The sequence below is a fragment of the Pantherophis guttatus genome, chromosome 7 (assembly GCF_059756535.1).
Source record: "Pantherophis guttatus breed Tessera chromosome 7, ASM5975653v1, whole genome shotgun sequence".
Lineage (NCBI taxonomy): Eukaryota > Metazoa > Chordata > Lepidosauria > Squamata > Colubridae > Pantherophis > Pantherophis guttatus.
In genome coordinates this window covers 93,549,448-93,570,099 of record NC_142069.1, presented here as the reverse complement: position 1 = coordinate 93,570,099, position 20,652 = coordinate 93,549,448, and the positions used below count along the sequence as shown (strand labels likewise).

General features: G+C 44.3%; 1 protein-coding gene across 2 annotated transcripts in view; it reads right to left on the bottom strand.

The window, feature by feature from the left end:
• The window catches only part of SEMA3E (semaphorin 3E), a 134,330-nt gene that overhangs the window by 112,610 nt on the left and 1,068 nt on the right, over positions 1-20,652 (bottom strand). The gene's annotated exons all lie outside the window — the stretch shown is intronic.

Here is a 20,652-nt window from a genome sequence, read left to right as displayed (position 1 = left end):
CAATCGCCACTCAAGGCGCCAGAGGTTGGGAGCCTGCAGGCTGCTCACTGCGGAGCCTGGATGAGAAAACGGAAACCTGCTGCTCAGAGGAGACACACTCCTGTTAAACCACATGACAGAGGAGGGAAAGGGAGCAGTTAAGGCCTTTCCCGGTCGTGATGGAAGCTGCGGAGACCATTCAGTCAAATACTTCATGGCAACAGTGCCACAGCCATTGATCAGTACAGTAGGGGTTCCCCACAGAAGACACTACCAAACTCAGTTTTTATTTAGAAGCGAAATGGCCCCCTTGAAACCCACAGAGCGGGAGGAGAAACAATCTGCTCTGAAGCTCTCACAATTTGCTTTCCAGACAACCAGCCTTCCCGCCTCCCAACCGTTCGGATTTTAATATAAAATGAATCTGAAACTGATCCGGGTTGCTACAACCACATCTGGAGTATCTCTTCTCTCTTTGACAGCCCAAAGGGAGCAGGGATGGAGCTGTCCAGTTGGGACCGTCTGCTCCCTGCTAAGAAGAAGAAAAGGCACGTCCGTTTTGGAGAAAGCCAACACCATGAAACAGAAATTTCATAAAGGAAATTTCAGGAATTTCCTTTGTGAATTTCCTTCGGGAAGGAATACACACAGAGTGTTATATTCACTCCAGTCCTTTTGCTGAAGACGCGCCTGGTCAATCCTTCACCTGAAGGCAAAGAGGCAGCCAGGAAGACAGAGGAAAACATGCGCTGATGACGCTGCCTCACTGGCTAAGGAAAGCCTCCCCCCCAAAGGGGCAGCCCTCTGAAAAGAACCCAGCTGGAAACAGAGCTAAAGCTAACTAGCAAGTCTCCATCCAGAGAGACATCATCAGGGTGGACAACTGCTCTGTTGCTCAGCAACTCTTATTTAAAGGAGACAAGGTTCTGCTTTGGAGACATACCCTTTGGCACAAATATGTGTACAATTGAACACAAGGAATGGATTCTGCTAGTTTGGCAATGAGGATTTTTGCGAAAAACTCCTAAATATGCCCTGAGCTCGAGAAGGAAACTTTATGCATTATGGAGCAGAGAGTGCGGGAGCAAGTTCACGTGGAGAGGGGCTATCCATCGCCTGTTCTGCTGAAGGGTTAGGCTTAGAGTCCAGCATGAATGTCCCTACGTAGACTGAGGAACGTAGACTGAGGAACATCCTTCTTAGAAGTGGAGGCCCATAGAGGCCCCTGTTCATAACGGTCACTGTACATGCATATATCAAGAAATAGCTTAACTTTCTTTTTACCTACATACTGTATGTAACTACATAAACTATATACTTATATATGTATACAAACATTTAAAATAAAACAAATTTAGCTTCATATTTGCGTTCATCCTACTTTTTCATCTAAGAATCATAAGTCTTGGCCAAATCTGGTTTGAGCCCCCTTCAAAGTGGCAACTATTAGTGCTCCACTAAACTCTCAGATCAGATCCCGCATTTGACAGAAATCACCAGAAATTTGGAAGACACCTTAAAATCCTGCATCACGAGGGATTTGGGGGGGGGGCAGTGTTTTCAAGTATATACAAATTTATTGGATGCGTGAGTAGAAGGAAGTTCTCAAACGGTATGGGATCAGTCGTCATGGAAACTCTTTTGTGAAGGGCTTGAGTTCTAAGCCTTATTTAAAAAAAGGAAACAAGTACAGTCATGGGGGGCGGGGGGGACATAATAAATATACCGAGGTGTGATTCACAATTACATTTTTCACTGTGACCCCTTTCGCTTTTTCTCACATGAGTCACATAAAAGTATATTCTAAGGATTTCAAAATGGTATTGCTAAACTAGTTTTGGAAGGCTTAACATTTTTCTGAGTGAAACCTTGGGTTGTGGGTTGTTGCATCACACTCACACTTCATGCGGGGACGCTGGATATGTAACTTGCAACAGGCCCTTTCGTTCCTCAAAGTAGTTGTGCCCCAAAATACCATTTTTAAGAAACAAAAGGAAGGAGCTGCAAATAAAGCAACAGGACTGAACCTGCCCTCCAGACTTGGATCCCTGGGAAACCAGCAAACCTGCTTATTCCTCTCTCCCCCCCCCCCCCGGGACTGACTTCCCAGCTGAGACTGAGGACTCCAACCACATCAGCCTCAAAATTGCCACAGGTAGGGAGCCCCCATCTTACAACCTGTTCCCTCCTTTAATAAATAGTTTGCTGTTATGACAGCCTTGGGAAAAGTGACTTGTGACCTGTCCTTGAAGTGATGGCCATCACACACACACACACACACACACACAGAGGTTCGTGGGATCGCATCTGGACGCACGGCAACTGATTCACATCTGTAACAGCTGCCGCATCTTGCAATGATGTGACTACGATTGCAACCTTTCCAATAAGTCAATTAGGAAAGGCCGATTTGTTCAATGACTGTGTAATTCACTTAACCACATTATTTGCTTAATCACTGCTGTAAAAATGGTCATCAAATTGGGTCTGCTCACATGATGGCTCGCTTTATGGCCGTGCCAACTTATGATGGAAATTCTGGTCCCAATAGTGGCTTTAAACCGAGGGCTGCCTAGGCCCGCTTGTCTGAGCTTTGGACTAAACCGAGGGCTGCCTAGGCCCGCTTGTCTGAGCTTTGATCATGTGCCTGAGAGAGCTTAATTTCTCTTGAGTACAGTAAATTATTGTCAATATTTAATATCACGTATTACTTGTTTTTAATTCCTTGTATCCCACTTTGGCATTGCTTTCAATGAAACAATTGTGCAATGTTTTGATAAATAAATAAAATGAACAAACTGTGGCTTAAATAAACTGTACGAGCCGTAATTAAATAAACTGTGGCTATGCAGAGCAGTTTTTTAGCCACTCCAGAGGATTCCTCGGGGAATGAGGAATGTCTAAACTGATTTTTGAAATCTCCCTAGACTGGATAAAGCACTGGACTAAGAGACAGGGGTGGTTTCTCTTGCCCTCCCTCAGCCACGAAAACTCATTCGGTGATTCTGGTCCAGGCCTTTTCTGCAGGTTGCTTTTGTGGGGAAAATAAGCGAGGACAGAGCACTGCGTATTCTTCCCCCCACCCCCACAAGCTCCTCTACAAATGTGGGATATAATAAGTAAATAAATAACTATGTTTTTCCTTCACACCAAACCAACAGCCCTGTGCAAAGGATCAAAGAAACTCTGCACTCTACCAAAGGTATGAGGGGGAAAAACACCGCCTTAACCAGGGGTGAAATGTAAAATTTGTTACTACCGGTTCTGTGGGTGTGGCTTGGTGGTGGTGGTGGGTAATGTGACTTGGTGGGCGTGGCCAACTTTTCTTTTTTTCTTTTTTTTTACTTTTCAAAGCGTTTTTTCTACAACCTCTTCAGCCAGAGAGGTTGCAGAAAAAAATGCTTTGAAAAGCCTCTGATGATCAGGCAACTCAGCTGGGATCATCAGAGGCTTTTCAAAGCATTTTTTTTTATTTATTTATATGCCGCCCTTCTCCGGAGACTCAGGGCGGCTTACAATGCGTTAAGCAATAGCCTTCATCCTTTTGTATATTTATACAAAGTCAGCTTATTGCCTCCACAACTGGGTCCTCAATTTACCTACCTTAGAAAGGATGGAAGGCTGAGTCAACCTTGAGCCTTGGCGAGATTCAAACCTGCAGTAATTGCAGGCAGCTGGTCTTAATAACCAGCTTAATAACAGGGTGCCTTAGACCACTGTACTACCAAGGCTCTTTTTACCTCTTTGGCTGAAGAGGTTACAGAAAAAAATGCTTTGAAAAGCCTCTGACGATCCCAGCTGAGCCGCGCGATCATCAGAGGCTTTTTTTTTTACTTTTAAAAGCATTTTTTCCAGCGAAAAAGGTTGTAGAAAAAATGCTTTTAAAAGATTTTTTTAAAAAAAGCCTCTGATGATCGTGGGCTCAGCTGGGCATGGTGGGGGGGGCAAGGATTTTTGCTACCGGTTCTCCGAACCACCCGCCGCCATCGCTACCGGATCAAGAGATCCAGTCCAAACCGGGAGCATTTCACCCCTGCCCTTAACCCTTTCTGGTAAAGGTGGGAGCAGCCATTTCTCTCGCTCCAATAATTCCTCACCAGGTGAAGAAGCATCTTGGTGAGACAAACTCCATAAGACAAGCGCAACACACAATCCTGCAGCCTACTGAATGTTTCTCAAGATCCCAAAGTCCAAAAAATTAGTGAGTTTTGGCTGGGCATTACTGCTTTGATTCAAATATTAAGATGAGTAAAAAATAAGCTATAATTTGCTTGAACTGATTTGCAGAAACGGAAGAGGCCAAGAATGAATGTCATTAAAATAAAGTCTGGCATGCAAGAATAACCGATAAAGCAATGAATCCTTCACCGAGAACCGCTGTTACTCAAAACTCAAACAGCCTCAGAAGAAATAACAGAAATAGGTGGACCAGATAGCTGGGATTCCTTGGAGTGTCTCTGCCTGATGGGCCTTCAGCTACTGAGTTACGCATTTCTCTTTGCTTACCTTGAGAGCCTCCAGCAATATTTAGTCTGGCCTTGTGTACATCATGAATGGAGTCCTTTGAGGCAAGAAGAAGGAGAGGGAAAAAAATCTCGGAATATAAATTCCAAGGTAGAGAATAGTAGGCTTGTGGCAGGGCAGTTATAGGATACTGAGTGAAAAATGATACTGGCTAGAAAAGGGGAAAAAAAGAGAGATCAAAAAGGGAACAGAAGCTAATAAAAGCAGAATACCGGGTGGCTAACTCGCTGAATGTATGTAATCTATACCACATACTGTAGGGTGGATTTGAGAAATCAGATCCCTGTCTCTGTGAATCAACTGCCTTCCCAAGAGAGACCACAGAAGAGGGAATCCTAGTTATTAGTTGCAGAGATGGATTCAGAAACCGGGCTCTGCCTCATATTTTGTTCCATGTGCTGCACAGAAGACTCATTTCCAAGGGCTTGACATTAACGGAGGAAAGTCAGGATCCATCTGCAACAGGACAATCTGGGAATGGTCCTGCTTTGCTTTTGGTTCAGGCCCACCCCTCTCCTCCCCAAGATCGAGATGTTAATTGGTTTCTGTAAATCAGAAGAAGCCGGGTCTGAGGGCATCTCAGTGCAGTCACCCATAAAGCCTCATTCTGCCAGCCCCCCCCGCCCCCCACATGGCAGCACTATTTTAATTAACCCCCTCTATTTTTATCACTTTGGAGAAAGGATATTTAAATGAACAAGCAGACATTTTACATGAAAACCAAATAATCCAAGGCCTTTTTTCTGCCTGAAACTGATTGGTCACAGTAGGAGACAATAGGAGAGATTCCTGGGCCTGGCTGAATTTTGGGAACGAGTCCTGGGCGTTCTGCAAATGGTGGCCAACAAGAGCCTTTTCTGCAAAATGGTAACAGGCCAGGAATAGCCAAGCAATGATGTGACTGTATCCCCCAGGACCATTCCTTTCCTTTCTTTGCAGAGAGGCACATTTTCAAAACCAATCAAATTACTGGATACAATCACCAATCACTTTCTAACGATTTGAATGGACCGTCAGTCTAACCCAGAGCTTCTCAACCTTGGGAACTTTAAAATGTGTGGACTTCAATTCCCAGAATTCCCAGCCAGGGAGTTGGCCTACTTAGATAGATGGTGGAAAACTGACCCTGTCTAATCGAATCCTATGAACAGATAAACACAGGAGAAGACAATCCTGCGGAAGCCATTAATATCTAATCTGATTGGCAGTTTCAACCCTTTGGCTATGGCCCTGCTGGAGAACAGGTCCTCTATGTCTCCTCTGTATGACAAGGGTTAATTAAAATTTTCCCTTCATGTTTCACTCCAATCTTTTCTTTTGTTTGCTGAACATGTCTAGTCTGCTTCATTCTTCCTCACTTAGTATCTTGAATTTGGTAGCTCTTATTGAGATTTGTCAGTTTTCAAAATTGAACCTAATATTCCTAGTGAGGCCTGGCTAAGGGAGAGGATCTGCTCCTATTCATCTAAGGAAATGCATGCAATTTATTTATATGCATCATGAAATATTGTTATAATAGTATTTTAAAAGTTTAAATGTTTTATGATGAAAAGTAATTAGCATGTTAGATGCACAAATGGAAGCTAAAATATCAGAAATCACGATTGATACTAAACATCTACGCACAATCTGGAGATAGAGGCAACCGGAATGTCTAACAGAAACTAGATTCCTAAACTGACAGCATCAATATGGGTCTCACTTTTTTGCTGTTCTAAGCTCCCTGTCCCTACTTTCAGCATCCTGACAACCTCCGCCAGCTGCGCTGAGTCATGAGAAATAAATATATGCCTTTTTACGGTCTCTTACCCTTGCTTATTCTCCCCACCCACATTGAAACAATCGGCTTAATGATAAATGACAGCTGCATGTCAAATCAACAGCAGTTCAAACAACTGCAAGCGTGAACATTTTTTGCACTCAAGAGATCTCACTTTCAGAGTAACAACTTATTCAAAATGCCTAAATTTCATTATTTGCTGTATCATTTGTCTTTGAAATGAACATCACAGCTGCTTGGGAAACACACAAACACTGGACTAGAAGACCTCCAAGGTCCCTCCCAGCTCTATTCTGATTGATTGATTGATTCACACACAAATGGAGCAGGGTAACAGTGTTTCCACGATTTTAAGGAAAAGAGAGAGAATTTTAACTCAAGGGCAGCCAGAGAATCTGCAGGGAAGATCACTGCACAAGGAAGCGCCGGATGGTCGCAAAGGGAGGACAGGAAGTCAGCCATGCCAGCATAGGGAAAGGGACCAACCGGAAGTCCTTCCCAGATGAAACGAAGGGCCCCGGGGCAGGTCACCTGGTTTTGTTTGGGACTCCTGGTCCTTTTAGATGCTCCTCCCACCTCCTGGAACCAATTAACAACACCTAATGAGGTAACACTCTAATCCTTTTGGAAATTGCTCATTCACTACCTCTGAGCTACTATAGATGAGCCGTGGTGGTGGAGAAGTTTGAATGCAGTACTGCAGGCTACTTCTGCTGACTGCCAGAAGGTTGACAGTTCGAATCTCACCAGCTCAAAAGGTTGACTCAGCCTTCCATCTTCCCAAGGTCGATAAAATGAGGACCCAGATTGTTGGGGGCCATAGCTGACTCTGTAAACCACTTAGAGAGGGCTGTAAAATACTGTGAAGTGGTATATAAGTCTAAGGGCTATTGCTATAGACCTGAAATGTTTCTTCTTTTTTCCCCTTTTCCTTGCATTTTTACTCGTTTCTATTTTATTTCTTTAACTTTAATTCGTATTATATTTTACTACTATAATCAAAAGTCCTTACAAAAATGATAGGTAGATGGCAGATGGAGATATAAATATATGAAAATTCAACATGCTTCACCACCACCACCCCCAGGCTCGCACAGATACATGGGGGGGGGGAGGAGGAAGGCTTGTGCCTGCCCATCATTGCTGCCCCCTCCTAAGTAGATATTTTCCAGAGCCAGGGAAGTCCAAGGAAAAGGAACACATTCTGCCCACTTCCGATCCCAAAACTCCACATCTCTAAAAAGCTGCTGTGCTTGCATCAAGTTCTAAAATATTCCTGTTGCTTATTACAGCCACCACCCTGATGCTTATTAGAGCCACCTTTTATTCTGAGAATGGTGAACTTTTCAGGGTCTTCCTGATGCAGACTGATGGGCAGCCCTTTCTCTCCCGACAAACGCAGCCCAGCCATCAAATTAGAGAATGATATGAACTAATGCCATCCCGTCATCATCCATTTGCTCTTTGACCTTCAATGCCCCTTAACGGGCAGAAATGTGCCCTCACTGTGTCCAACGTCTATAGGGTTTCTTCCAATACCTGAAGGAGAGGAATGTGTAGCCCAGCCTCCTTCTCTCTCTCAAATCAAGTTAACCGAACAAAGCAAAACAAAAACGTATCTGCCTTGAAATGAGGAGGAGGAAATGGTGAGAAAATACAGGCCTTTAGCTTTTATTAATTTTTTGTTCCACTCCACTTCCACTTCCAATTAAATGGCTGCCAACAGCACTCCCTCAAGCCCAAAGATCTGCTGAAATAAAATGGCTCTGAAGTAGCAGAAAGATGCGGACAAGCAACCCCTCTACTTTACAGAGGAAAAAAGCCGGGCTTCCAGTCTATTCCTCGTTCAGCCCCCAGTTGTCCAGGCAGGAGAAGAAGAATCACATGCTACCATCCATCTTTAAAGGTGATGGATGGTGGTACTGTATTTGTCAGTAGGCACAACAGATCAGGAGCCAAGGTGGTTCAAATGGCCACAGCGTTATTGCTTGCTCACAGTCTCTACAAGAATCTGAACTATTAACGGTCAATCGATAAGAGTCAACAGAATTCAAGTTGGGCTGGACTGAGATGTTTGTAGCCCTGAATGGACTCAAGACTGATGACGTGCTTGACCCGTCCCTCAGGTCATCTCCCACAGTATTGTTGCTTTTGTGATCATTCATCATTCCAAGAAAATGACCATGAAGTTCATAAACTAAATATGAAAAAGTTAAAATACAAATTTAGGTCACATCAAGACAAATATAATTTCTAATTCATGGGAAGTAAATAATTCTACAATTTATACATTGGTCAGTTTCCACTATTATGGTAGGTTTCAAACAAGTGGAAGCCACTAGATGTCAGCAGAGAGAGGATTCTGCATTGCTTTGCTGCCATCTATTGGCCAACTGGAATGTTGTTCCCACTTCAAGGACTACCGGTATATCCAATTTGGGTACCACATTTTTTTATAACTTTGAAGACACTGGAAATAAGTTCAAAGCATGAGGACTATCAAGGGCCTAGAAACAAGGTTGAAGAAATTGAAGGAATCAGAAATAATTAACCTTCAGAACAGAAGACTGAGGTAGATTAACTGCTTCCCAAACCTAATCCATACCGTACAAAAAGTCCGGATAGCTGAATTAGAAAATATATTCACTTTCTGAGAAATTTGGAAAAAAGGCAAATAAATAAAGTTCAAATGCTATACTTTCAGGATGCTTGAAATGCCTGTGCATTTTGCTGTTCCTGTCTTTAAAAAAAAAAAAAGAGCAACACGATTGTAAGTATTACATATTCACTGTGAAATCGCCCCCCCAACAGCTGCCCATTTGCTGGAGCCCAAGAATTCAAGCCAGAGTTGCACTCCCCCCACGCCGTCCCTCCCTGCTCGGATATTGGCCAGCCTCCAGCATCACACACTCTGACCTACAGGAAGGGAGGGGGGGGCTCTCCAAAGTTATCGGCTAAGGATATACAGCAATATATTATGTAGCAAATTATCCTTGTTTCCTGACACAAACTGCAATTTCCACCTATCTCACGTTTCCGGGTGCTCACGGTTTTTAGGGCGAATAATTCACACTGTGTTCCATTTGGGAAGCTGCCGGCATCAGCAGGCGTCTCGGTCGGAAATAAGTGAGAATTGCAAGATGGACTTAACTGAGAAAGACTTGCGAGGAGAATAAATTAAGGAACAAGAGTGGACTACAAAGCAGGTAGGGCACATCGGCGCCATCAGAGGCATGTGGGCTCATCTCTCCACCACCACCACCCCGCCATGAAAACTGATCAGAGGAAGGAAAAAGCCTCTGAGACAATGCATATAATTTAGGTCAGTTTATTAATCCTATATAACATCATTTATTAAATTGATATGCTGCCCGATTCCCAGCAACCCTGGCAATTGACACTAGTTAGAAACACTTATGAACCAAGAACAGTTTAAAAAACACAAAGAACACAAGACAAAAGGACAACAATGGCAAAGAAAACAAACCTGGATGGGAACAAAAGAGGAGCATCAGTTGTCCTAATGTGCATACACACCCACACCCAGAGAGGGGGGGGGAGAGAGGGAGAGAGAGAGAGAGAAATATATATTATACTATTATAATATGTATGCATATTTGCGTTTGTGTGTGTGTTTTGTAAACTGCTTCCTTTGTAATAAGAAGCATAACAAATGTAATGTGTTTTTTCTCTCTCTGGAACTATGATTTGTATTATGTAGTTATTTGTATTTGTCCCTTGCACTTTTTAACCTGATTTATGTAAAGTATATAAATTGCTCACAGCCACTTTCAATTGATGTGGCATATAAACTCAGTAACTAAACAGATAAATCTTTATTTTAAATCTACCGGCATCTGCAGAAAGCATCTATAATTTTTTAGCTACCATTCTTCAAGGGGATGGGCTTTTTCTGTCCTCTAATTGGATTACTCTCTGCATGTCTGATCTGTGTCTCATGTACATCCATCAAACTTATCGTTACTGACAAATATCTGACTTGGGGAAGCTTCTTCCCATGAGCAACTCTGTAAAAAGCCTCCGGATACAGAGATTCCTGACATCCCAAGGAAGCCTCCAAGCCACGAGTTAGTGAAGTTGCTTCCTCAAGGGAAACTGTGCAGAGCCCCCTTGGAGACTGTCTGCCCTGCGGGTGGCTTCAGGCACCATCTGCAGGCAAGAAGCTCCTCAGGCACCCAGGAGACTCTTCCTCAAGCATTCTTCACTCCCCTTCTCTGCAAAGGCTGCTTCGGCCACACAAGTCACCAGAGAAAAAGGAGTATATTTCTTCCACTTCTACCACAAGGCAATTTGGAACGTTAGGTAAGAGTTTGCCGAAAAGGAGACATTTCTGTAAAGGAGGAACAAAACGTATTATAGAACGAAGACCCTAGAGTCTTGTCAAGAGACAAGACTTGTATTGCTTAACGCATTGTAAGTCGCCCTGAGTCTCTGGAGAAGGGCGGCATATAAATCAATTAAAAAAAAAAAAAAAGAGCTCTCAGGGCAGATTGAACAGCCTTGTAAGCTATATTAGGCCGGAAATCCGTATCCACGTTCAATTTTCAAGCTATTATCAACGATGAGCAAAACCGGTCAGAAGTATTTGGGCAGAACCCTATAAAGAGACAAGCATTCAGGAAAGTGTATCTAGATAATCCATCCATACACTTTACACGTATGTGTGTAAAGCACTCAAGAGGCAGTTTGAAGTTGTGATTTAATGAGTTTGATCGGGATGTGTGTGTGTGTGTGTGTGTGTGTGTAAAATGAGAGCCAGTGTGTTGGTGATTAAAATGAGGGTCAGAAGAACGAGGTTCTAGTCCTTCCTTAGGCATTAAAGCCAGTTGGGGGACTTTGTAGCCATCTCTCCTCCTCTCTTTTAGCCTATGCTGTGAAGTGAAAACTAATCCATCCCTCTACCAACCCACAATGGACCTTTGGTCACTTAGGACCATAACCTCCAATGAAGAGGCCTCATCCTGCAGACACATTGATTTGGGCTGATAACATAATATGCTTCTCCCAATACGGTTCAAAGTATCTATTTCAAATTTAATCTGAAATGATCTTCCACTCTGTTTTAAGCACCACCGGTTCCTTGGCATCAGTGCAAAGCTTTCACTCCGATATTTAAATAATATTCGAAAAATTTAATTAGCTGCAGGGACCATCCAACACAATTCATTCTCAACAGCTGCTCTAGGTCAGGTACACCAACTCTCCCCACTGCATTTGTACAAGCAGAATAAATACGCAAGCAGACGAGCTGCACAGCAGCTGCGCAATAAGTCACAACTGTCACGTAGGGAGCTGCTCCACGTGTTGCTTTTGCAGCCCAAAAGTCTGTCCCCTGAGGTTTGCAGAAAACCGGGCATGTGGTCAAGGAATATTTTTCCTCCCTGAAAGGAGCTGGGAAAGAGCTATAATAAGGGAGCAAATACTTTAAGCGAGCCGAAGTGGTTTTCCATCCTTTCCTTCCCCTGGGGAAACCCATTTCTTAAAAATTGAGCATGTCCTAATGGCTGCAAAGTGCTGTCCGATCTCCCTTGTCTGGCAAAATGAGGAGAAGCAGGAGCCCGGATTCAATCAGGCTTCCTAGCAGCCCCGAGGGGAGCTCTCTGCGATGCCCCTGCTGAGCTCAGGCTCCTCGGAAGGGATGAAGCCGACGGAGGCCGAGGCAGAGCACACCGTCAATCAGGCTGAGAATATCAAGCCTTCGTTAAGTAGGACTTATTTCCAGTAAAGGCTGGAGCTGCAGTAAAAGTTTCCACCAGGTGGTTTCACCTTAGAGAAAGAAAAATAGGAAAAGATTCAGGGTTCAGGCATAATGCTCACTTCTTCAACCTAAAATCATCATCATCGTCATCGTCATCATCATCACCATCTTCATTGTCGTCATCATCAGGCCCTGATGCCATGTTCTTTATGTCAAACATATTCAACTCATTTTAAGTTCTATTTGTAAAAAGGAGAGAGGAGTTTTTTGAAGAGATGAACTGAAGACAGGCGCTAAAAGAAGATTTTTGTCCAAAATGACCACACAGTCCTAATATCGGTCATCAGCAGGAAAAATAACATTCTCAAACTTAGAAGCGTCAGCTGGAAATCCATTTCACAAACTAACAAGCCAGTGGCTATTTGAATTGTTTGTGACCAAGTCTTCAAGTCAAAAGATAACATATTGATTTCTCTTTCAGCCTCGATGTTACAGCACAAAATATCCCATCCTGATAGGTGACGTGTCCTGGCTACTTTTTCACTTTAAGGATGTGGACAGGCCACCAGGAGCCCTGGTGTGGCCCAGTGGTGAGAGTGCAGCATTGCAGGCTGACTCTGCCCACTGCCAGCAGTTCGATTCTGACCGGCTCAAGGTTGACTCAGCCTTCCGTCCTTCTGAGGTGGGTTAAATGAGGGTCCAGATTGTTTTTTTTTGGGGGGGGGAGGGAAATATGCTGACTCTGTAAACTGCTTAGAGAGGGCTGTAAAAGCATGATGGGGTAGTATATATGACCAACTGTAATTGCAATTACTATTGATGTTCAGCCCTTGTTCCTCTTCACCACCAGGGAAAACTAGGCTAAGGACATAAACAGGGCTGCGAGGGAGGTGTAATATTCTCCACTCACAGTTTCCCCCAAAAGATAATAGAAGAAATGCATGAGTTCTGAAAATCCAGTGAAAAGGCTGGAATCCTAATTGCAGGAGCTACCAGATTTCAGTGGGGATGCAAAACTCCCATATGCTTCATCAGTTTGGATTGTGACTGTGAGCCAGAGAAGATCTCCACCGTTTCCAAAAGAGCTTCCCTCTTTCAAATCAGTAGATGCCGCCGGGTGCAGGAAAAGTGCATGGGGACACACACAGACACACACACCGCACCCCCTTGGGGAGGTGCCTGCTGCGTAGTCCTCTAGGACAAAGGGACAGATGGGCTGCAGGAAGACCGTGGGTGGATGTTTTAGCAGTTGGAAGGAACTGGCACAGAACTTCTTCTTCTTCGGAGAGCTTGGGGGCTCTTATGAATATCACGAAAGTCATTTCCATTACGGAGGAAAAACCATTTGATTGATTCATGCGGAAGGGAATGTCTTTCCTTCACCCACCTCTCCTTCCCATTCATATTGCCTATTGATTTATTGTCTGAAAAGCAGGACTTTGTAGGAGTTATGCTGATTTTGAGATCCACAAAACAAAGGAGCATCAGTGTCATCTTTGTCATTAGAACAAAAGAAACTGTAGATAAAATAAGACGATAACTTATTAACTATTGTTATAACCAAATTCCATATACATATCTCTTCTGGAATTCACAGGATAAGAACTCCCATATATTTCGCTACATAGTCAAAGGAATAGATTATAACCAGAAAATCATAGAACATTTTGTAAATTCAATTAACGGTGGCAAACATTCCCCACAACTTTTGAAAAGCCGTTGTAAGCCAGGTCAAGACAAACTGTTGGTTGTTCTTAGTTGATTTTTTAAAATGTTAGAAAGAAAAATTGTTTGGATCCTTCTAAACGTCAGATTCTAAATGTCTGATTATCATTCTTGTTTGCATGCAGATTGTCCTGAGACTTCCCATTCTCAAATACGTGTGTGTGTGTGTGTGTGTGTGTGTGTGTGTGTGCGCGCGCGCGCAGACCAAGTCTACATCTGCAGGCAAACAAAAAACATGTGAACCATGTAAATTTACACTCAGTGTAAATTAAGATACTGTAAATAAATGTGCAATTGTCTGCATAAGCCGTGTGAATAATTATAATGTGTAGAAGCCATCAGTAATTGACTAAACTGCCAAAGTAGAATTAGAATTTGTCACAGCAGGTTCTTCGAAAATAATACTGAGCATTTTGTGCCACTTCCACCCTTTATAAAAGCCTGAGAATTCCAGGCTTTTCTCTCTCGGGAAACCAGGAAAGAATGGCCTGGAGACCCCAAAGAACTGAGCTGGGAGATGCCTCCAACGGGTCTCCCTTCCATCACTGGGCGGCTCGCAACACAAAACCATAGACGTCTTAGTTCCTGAGCCTGCATCCATACACTTTTGTGAGCAGTGTTGGTGACTTAGTTTATCGCTGCTTTCTTGCAAGGTACTTTTTTTCAACTTCTCTGTTTAGCCAACAGCCTAATTCCCAGTTAGTCCCCATTCAAGCGGGGTGACCTGCTTAGTGTCCGAGACTAGCCATTGTCTGGAAGATACAGCCACCTTCGTCCTACCTGCCTTTTGTCCTGTTCGCCATGTTGTCAAGACGACTTCCGCAATATTCGCAGGGAGAGCTAGAGTCTGCCGGTATTGCGGTCACAGAGCTAGGCTTTCACTTTTTGGTGATCTCCTGAGTCAAACGTGACCCCAAGCCAAACCCTGGCGCATGCAGAGAGATTCCCTCCATGGGCACTGGCCCTTGGCAGAGGCCGGAGGCTCCACCGCTTCTGGCCTTCTTCCACCGATTAAACGGAACCGAGTTGCTCCCACGAAGTTTCTGATGTGTTAAAAGCACAGGGAGCTGCCAAGGCCCCACACAAGGAGTTGATTCAGAAGTTGGCCTGTTCAGTAGTGGGGAAAACGGTCCAGGTCCACTTCCGGGACTTTTCAGCTGCTTGAAATATACAATCTGGGAACTCCTTTTAGGCACCAGTAGCTACAACGACTGAAACTCACACATCCACCAAGCTTTTTTTTTTTAAACCCTCCTCTGTTTCATTCCTTAAGAGTTAAGGGTTTTGACCACATGGTTCTCGCCACCATTTTGACTTTTTTGACACCTACCTCCCACACACACTCAAATGCAAAACAGTTTCAAAACTATAAAGGGCACTGCAGCATTTGTTTTACAGTTTTCTTGTCGTACTTCCTTGCCTGCGTGATTTGGTTTACACTGTCCCAGGATTCAGAGCCGCCTCCGTACCTGGGGCCCCTTTTCTATCAGGGCCACTCTGAGCCTCTGCTTGCTCTTCCAGGGCCACAATTATCTGGCTGCTTTTGCCTTGGATTCCTTGTTGCATGTAAACCCTACTCATTTTTTTCCCCCAGAGCTGTGTTGTGTATATGCATATATATACCCACAAACACACACTTTAGCCTCAGGCTTCGTCTTTACTGAGCCCCATATATGACCCATTAAATTTCAAAGTCAATAAAAACGTCGAGTGAACATTCTCTCTGGGCAACCAAAGAAGGTCATATATCAGTTTCACCAAACTGACTCTCTCCTGCGGCTACCAAAACGGTTGCTTCCCCCATCCCTCCCCCCCACACCATGGGCCAGGGTGCCTCTGGTTCGATGCATCAGATCCCAACCAATCATGCGGTTTCCACGTCCCCTTCTCTGAAAGAACTGCCCACAGAGCCTCCCCTGAAGATGCAGCTGTTGGATGTGGCAAGAGTAAGAAGGCCTGGGTGCAAGTGACAGGGCACGTCCCCTAATCATGTCCTCCTGAGCCTTACGTGACTGTAAATACCACTTATTATTACTGCCTCAACAGAGATTAAAACAAGCATATGGCATCCGTGCATGCATAAATGTGATGGCAAAAGAATGTTAGGATGAGTAGAGTTGTGCATAAAAACATGAGATCCTCACTGCAGACAACCACAATTACGGGAGGTGACCCTTCAGGCCAGAGAACTTGTATGCCGTCTTTCTAAAAACTGATCTGATGAAGTCAGATCAGCCCCGAGGTCACTGCTACACGTAGATCAGTTTGCATCAGTTATACCGCTATTGGCACGTTCGGGCATGTAAATTCAATACTATCCATTAATCCTAGATAATCGCCCAAGGCCATAGTTAGGGAAAGAGTCACGACAAGATGGAACGTAAAGTTATTTCCAAAAATTCTAATATTTACAAATTTATTGCCAAGAGCAATGAATAGCTGGACAATTAATGAGCCTTTTCCTATCTCACAGTTAACATTCTACAGTTCTTATATCTACATAAAACAAATTTAAAACAATAATTTAAAAAGTTACATGTGACAAAAGGACTTGAGTTAGGAATGAGTATTTCACATTTCACAATTCACTGTCAATGAAGCAAGTTCCAATAGTCACTGGATATCAACTATTATATAAAAAGTCCATCAAGTCAAAGAACCGTTTAATCATTAAATGGAAGACTTTGTTTTTCATTCTTTGCCCCGTTTTTGAAAATACATGGACTGAAATATTCAGCCACAAAATAGGGTGCTCCCTGAGTTAAATTCAACTGGTTGCCAGATTCCTTGTTGCTTTGGTGACAACAGCACAACCCACTTCCTGCGAGGCTGCTTCTCCCAAGATGTTTGCTTGTTTAAAAAAACACTGCCAATCCAATCTGCAACCTTGTGATTGCTGAGTGGTCTCCCATTCAAACTCTAGTCAGCCTTATTAGATGAGCAGGATGCATAGCTGAAATCATGTGAAGCTGAACGGCCATTCAAACACATTTTGGAAAAATGAAGTATACTAGGGACACTTCATTTGAATCCTGTGTCCAGAAGATAAGTCAATTTGGTCATTATTCTCTCCTCCTAGAAACAAAGATCAGATGGGCAGTTCCAATAAAGCAGATTTATTGAAGCCTCTTAGTACAATCCAATTCATGCAGTGGAAATCCCTTGGATGAAACTGAGATTATTCCTGGGCAATTCAAGTTTCACATAAGGTTTAAGGGCGGGTCAGAGGTCACTCCAATTTTAAGGGTATTTCCACACAGCCAAATAAACAGACCCAGCCTCCAGGCACGTCTTCCTCCTGCCTTGTGAGGATCCCTCAATTGATGCTCGGGGCTTCCCGTGACTCCTCCGGCCTCCCCTCTGGCTGCCTTAATGGGGAGCATCAGAGTCCCCATTTCACCAGGGCTTCCCCACCCACCCCGGCTGCTACGAACCCCTCCCCCCTTTTTTTGCAGTGAGAAAGAAAACCCCACTCACCCAATTAAATACTGATTCGCCACAGCCCTTGGCCACAGAAAGCTTCGGCAGCACCGAGAAGCAGGAAGAGGCCCAGAAGCCCCGTCTCCCAGCAGCTCTTCCTGCCCCGGGGCTGAGCAGGCGCCTGGCAAGATGCAGAAGCTCAGTCACCGTACGGAAATGCAAAAGATGGTGCCAATCCCTGATCACTACAAGGGCCCTAAACGGACCCTCCATCTTCACAGCAGCAAAAAAAGCAGGTGTCCCTTGAGGCAGCTTCCAGGTTGGCCTGGCCTCCATCAGGTAACCACCACGTGAAGGGCAGCAGAGGTTTTTCTTCAGGAGATGCCAAGCCTGTTCTTCTGCAGGCAGGCCTCCCTCTCTGGGACCCCCTGAAAGCAGAAAACACCTGGGCTGCCAACAGGGTCTGGCTCAGATACTACTTCTGTGTGTGTTGTAGGAAGAACTGCTCATTTGGAAAGAGACGGAAGTTTTTGGACTGAGCTTCCCTTCTCCCTCGCAGGCCTAACGCCCCAGCTGAGAAGGCCAGGACTACCAGCAGCAGAAGCAGCAGCCTTTGTCTGGGGCTCAGAAACACCCCAGCAGGCCAGCCTGTCTCCGGGAGAATGCCCACCGCCTCCCTGATGCAGAGGCCGGATGGAACAGAACAACCAACTTGGGAACGTGTCAGCTGCGCTTTCATTTTGTTAACAACCGTTAATCTACAAGCTTTTATTAATGTTAGACACTAAGACAGAACTCTAATGACAGCCAGTTTGCTATAGTGGTTAAGACATCAGGAACTGGGAGACTGGAAGTTCTAGTCCCCTCTTAGCCATGAAAGCCGGCTCGGTGACTTTGGGCCAGTCTCTTTCAGCCCAACTCACATCACAGGGTTGTTCAGGGGAAAACAGGAGGAGGAAGGAAGGAGTATTAGGTACGTTTGCCGCCTTATTTATAAAAATAATAAAAGCGGGATACAAAATCTAAAAAAATATTGTATAACTTTCAGCTAGTGGTAAAACATGAGGCACTGAGTCAAGGGTGTGTTATAGGAAGCTAGCCAGGCCTGGCAGATAACCCAGCAGAATGCAAAAATGCTAACAGAGATTTTATTCCGTGGCGTTTCCATCTCCATTTGCAGCCCAAGAAGAAAAGAGCCAAAATAGAGTCAGTTCAGCTATTTAATTGGAACTGATTGTTGAACATTATGATGGTACCAGACTTGAAATCAATCGTTTTTGTGAATCGTCTGATTGCAGCTATTATTCCCAGCAAGGGTGAGAAATTCTGAATGGCTGTTGGGGTATTCTGAAGCCCCTGTAAATGTAGAGATCAGGAGTGACGGGTGTGAAGAGAAGGAGGTAGAGAGCTCAATCAGACCATCTTCTTCCCAGGGACAAAGTTTACCAGGGTCCGTATTCTGAGGACAGAATCAGCCCCAAAGGAACGTTGCACCGGCTGCTCCAGGCTCGTTTCTGATCTGGATGAATCAGGCTGCCAAGGATACAAGGCTCACGAAGGCTTTGCCAGTCACAGCCAGTCTAAATTGATGTATACTTCCAACAAAGCAATGGTAGAAAATTAATTTTACCTCCCTCCCTCCCCACCCCTCCCTTCCCCTCCCTTCCCCTCCAGGATTACAAGGCAACCTACAGAGCATTCCTGCTCCATCTTTATCCAGGCAGTGTCGGTGGGGTTGAGAGGATGGGTTTGGCCCAAAGTGATGCCATGTGTTGCATTTCAGAGTACAGAGGGGTTCCTTGGCACCCTAATTGATCCACTGCGTGGTTTCCTCTATTTCCGGCTTTTTCTGCCTGCCAAGCAACAGTTCACTTGCTAAAGTACCATTACAGTTCCTGGGGTATTCCTTGCAAAACACAAACATTACGCTGTGATCTTACATTGTGTTTAACCCCAAAAATACTTGTACAATACACCAAACCATAAACAGCATGGGCTGTAAAAAAAACCCCCGTTAAGACTGAAATTTAGAACAGTATGAAAATTCAACCTCTCAAGATTTCACTGATCTTCCTTTAACAGCCTATTTCTTTAAATCTTTAACAGCCTATTTCCATAATTACAATCAAACGTACTTTTTGAGTTGCTTCTTCCCTTCTCCTCAAGTCTTTAGAGATAGCCTAGTTACTAACTGAAGTTTTTAATTTCTTAGTGAAGAACTGAAAGTAGATAGCAATTATTCTACATTTGTATGGGGAATGTTAACATTGTTCGGTTGAAGCTCTTATTGTAAAATGTAAAGGCTGCAATATAAAGCGAAGAATACTTTTTATCTCTTTATAGAAGAATATATTATTCCTCTTTGGTAACATCAGTAATAGAAGCAGTTGGGCACAGGTGTTAAGGCATCAGGTTAGAAACCGGGAGACCATGAACTCAAGTTCCAATTATAAGGGCATAAGTCAGTCGGGTGACCTCGGGCCAGCCACTCTCTCTCAGCCCCAGGAAAAAAGCAAGGGCAAACCACTTCCAAAGAAACTTGCCAAGAGAAGTGCAGGGAGTTGCCAGGGGTCCAAACACCCTCTTTAATGGACAAAAGAAGCCAGACGTATTCTGAACGCAACCGCCCCCCTCCCACGGGCTGACAAACTCTGAAAAACAAGCCAAGATCACGTTGCCATCGTCCACAATTACACCAAAAGGGTCCCACCTGCACCGAGTACCGTTCAGCTACCGCACTGGAGGCAGCCATTCGTGGAATGCGTCCCACACAATTTTACTCAGCTGAAAGCATCCAGCTTTCTTTCCCCTCTGGCTCACGCGCAAGGAATTGCAGTCAGAACAGCCGAATCTCATCTGATGTAAAGCCAACAACCAGGCAAGGCCCACAAATAAATACATTCAGCATTGCCGTTTAAGAGAGTCAGACTCTGCCTTCTCCCTTCGGGATCCGCCTGGCTGAAGTCAGTGGATGTCACTCCTGGCCGCTCCAGAGGCAACCTGGCCAGCAAACCTCACTGGGCTGCCTATTCGCAGGACAATATTCATAGGAATAGGTGGGGCTTCCAAAGGAACGCTGCTCTTTTGACCTTTAAGCCCCACCTGTTGTCCTCATAGATTATTCCACACTCCGCAAGTGTCCCCACCCCAGGATATCGGTGGGAATCCAAGGAATCAAAAATTTAAACCTAAAACACGTGGAAGTGAACTGCTGCAAGAGACACGGGACATTTACCAGTTTTCTTCTGGATTATAAACCAAAATGAATAAATAAGCAAAGAGCACACCTGTGCGTCAAAGAAGCCTCTTGTCAAATTACATCAAGTCTTTGGCACGAAAGGACTTGGACCTCTTTCCAGAGCACCATACCATTGTCTTTTGAGACTGAAGGATGCCAATGTGGCATGAAATCAAGGTTGGGCACCGGGAGATTTCAAAGCCCCGGACTCAGCAAGAAGTTGCAGGGGGAGAAAAGCAGGGCGAATCTCCCATCCTGAAGGAGGAA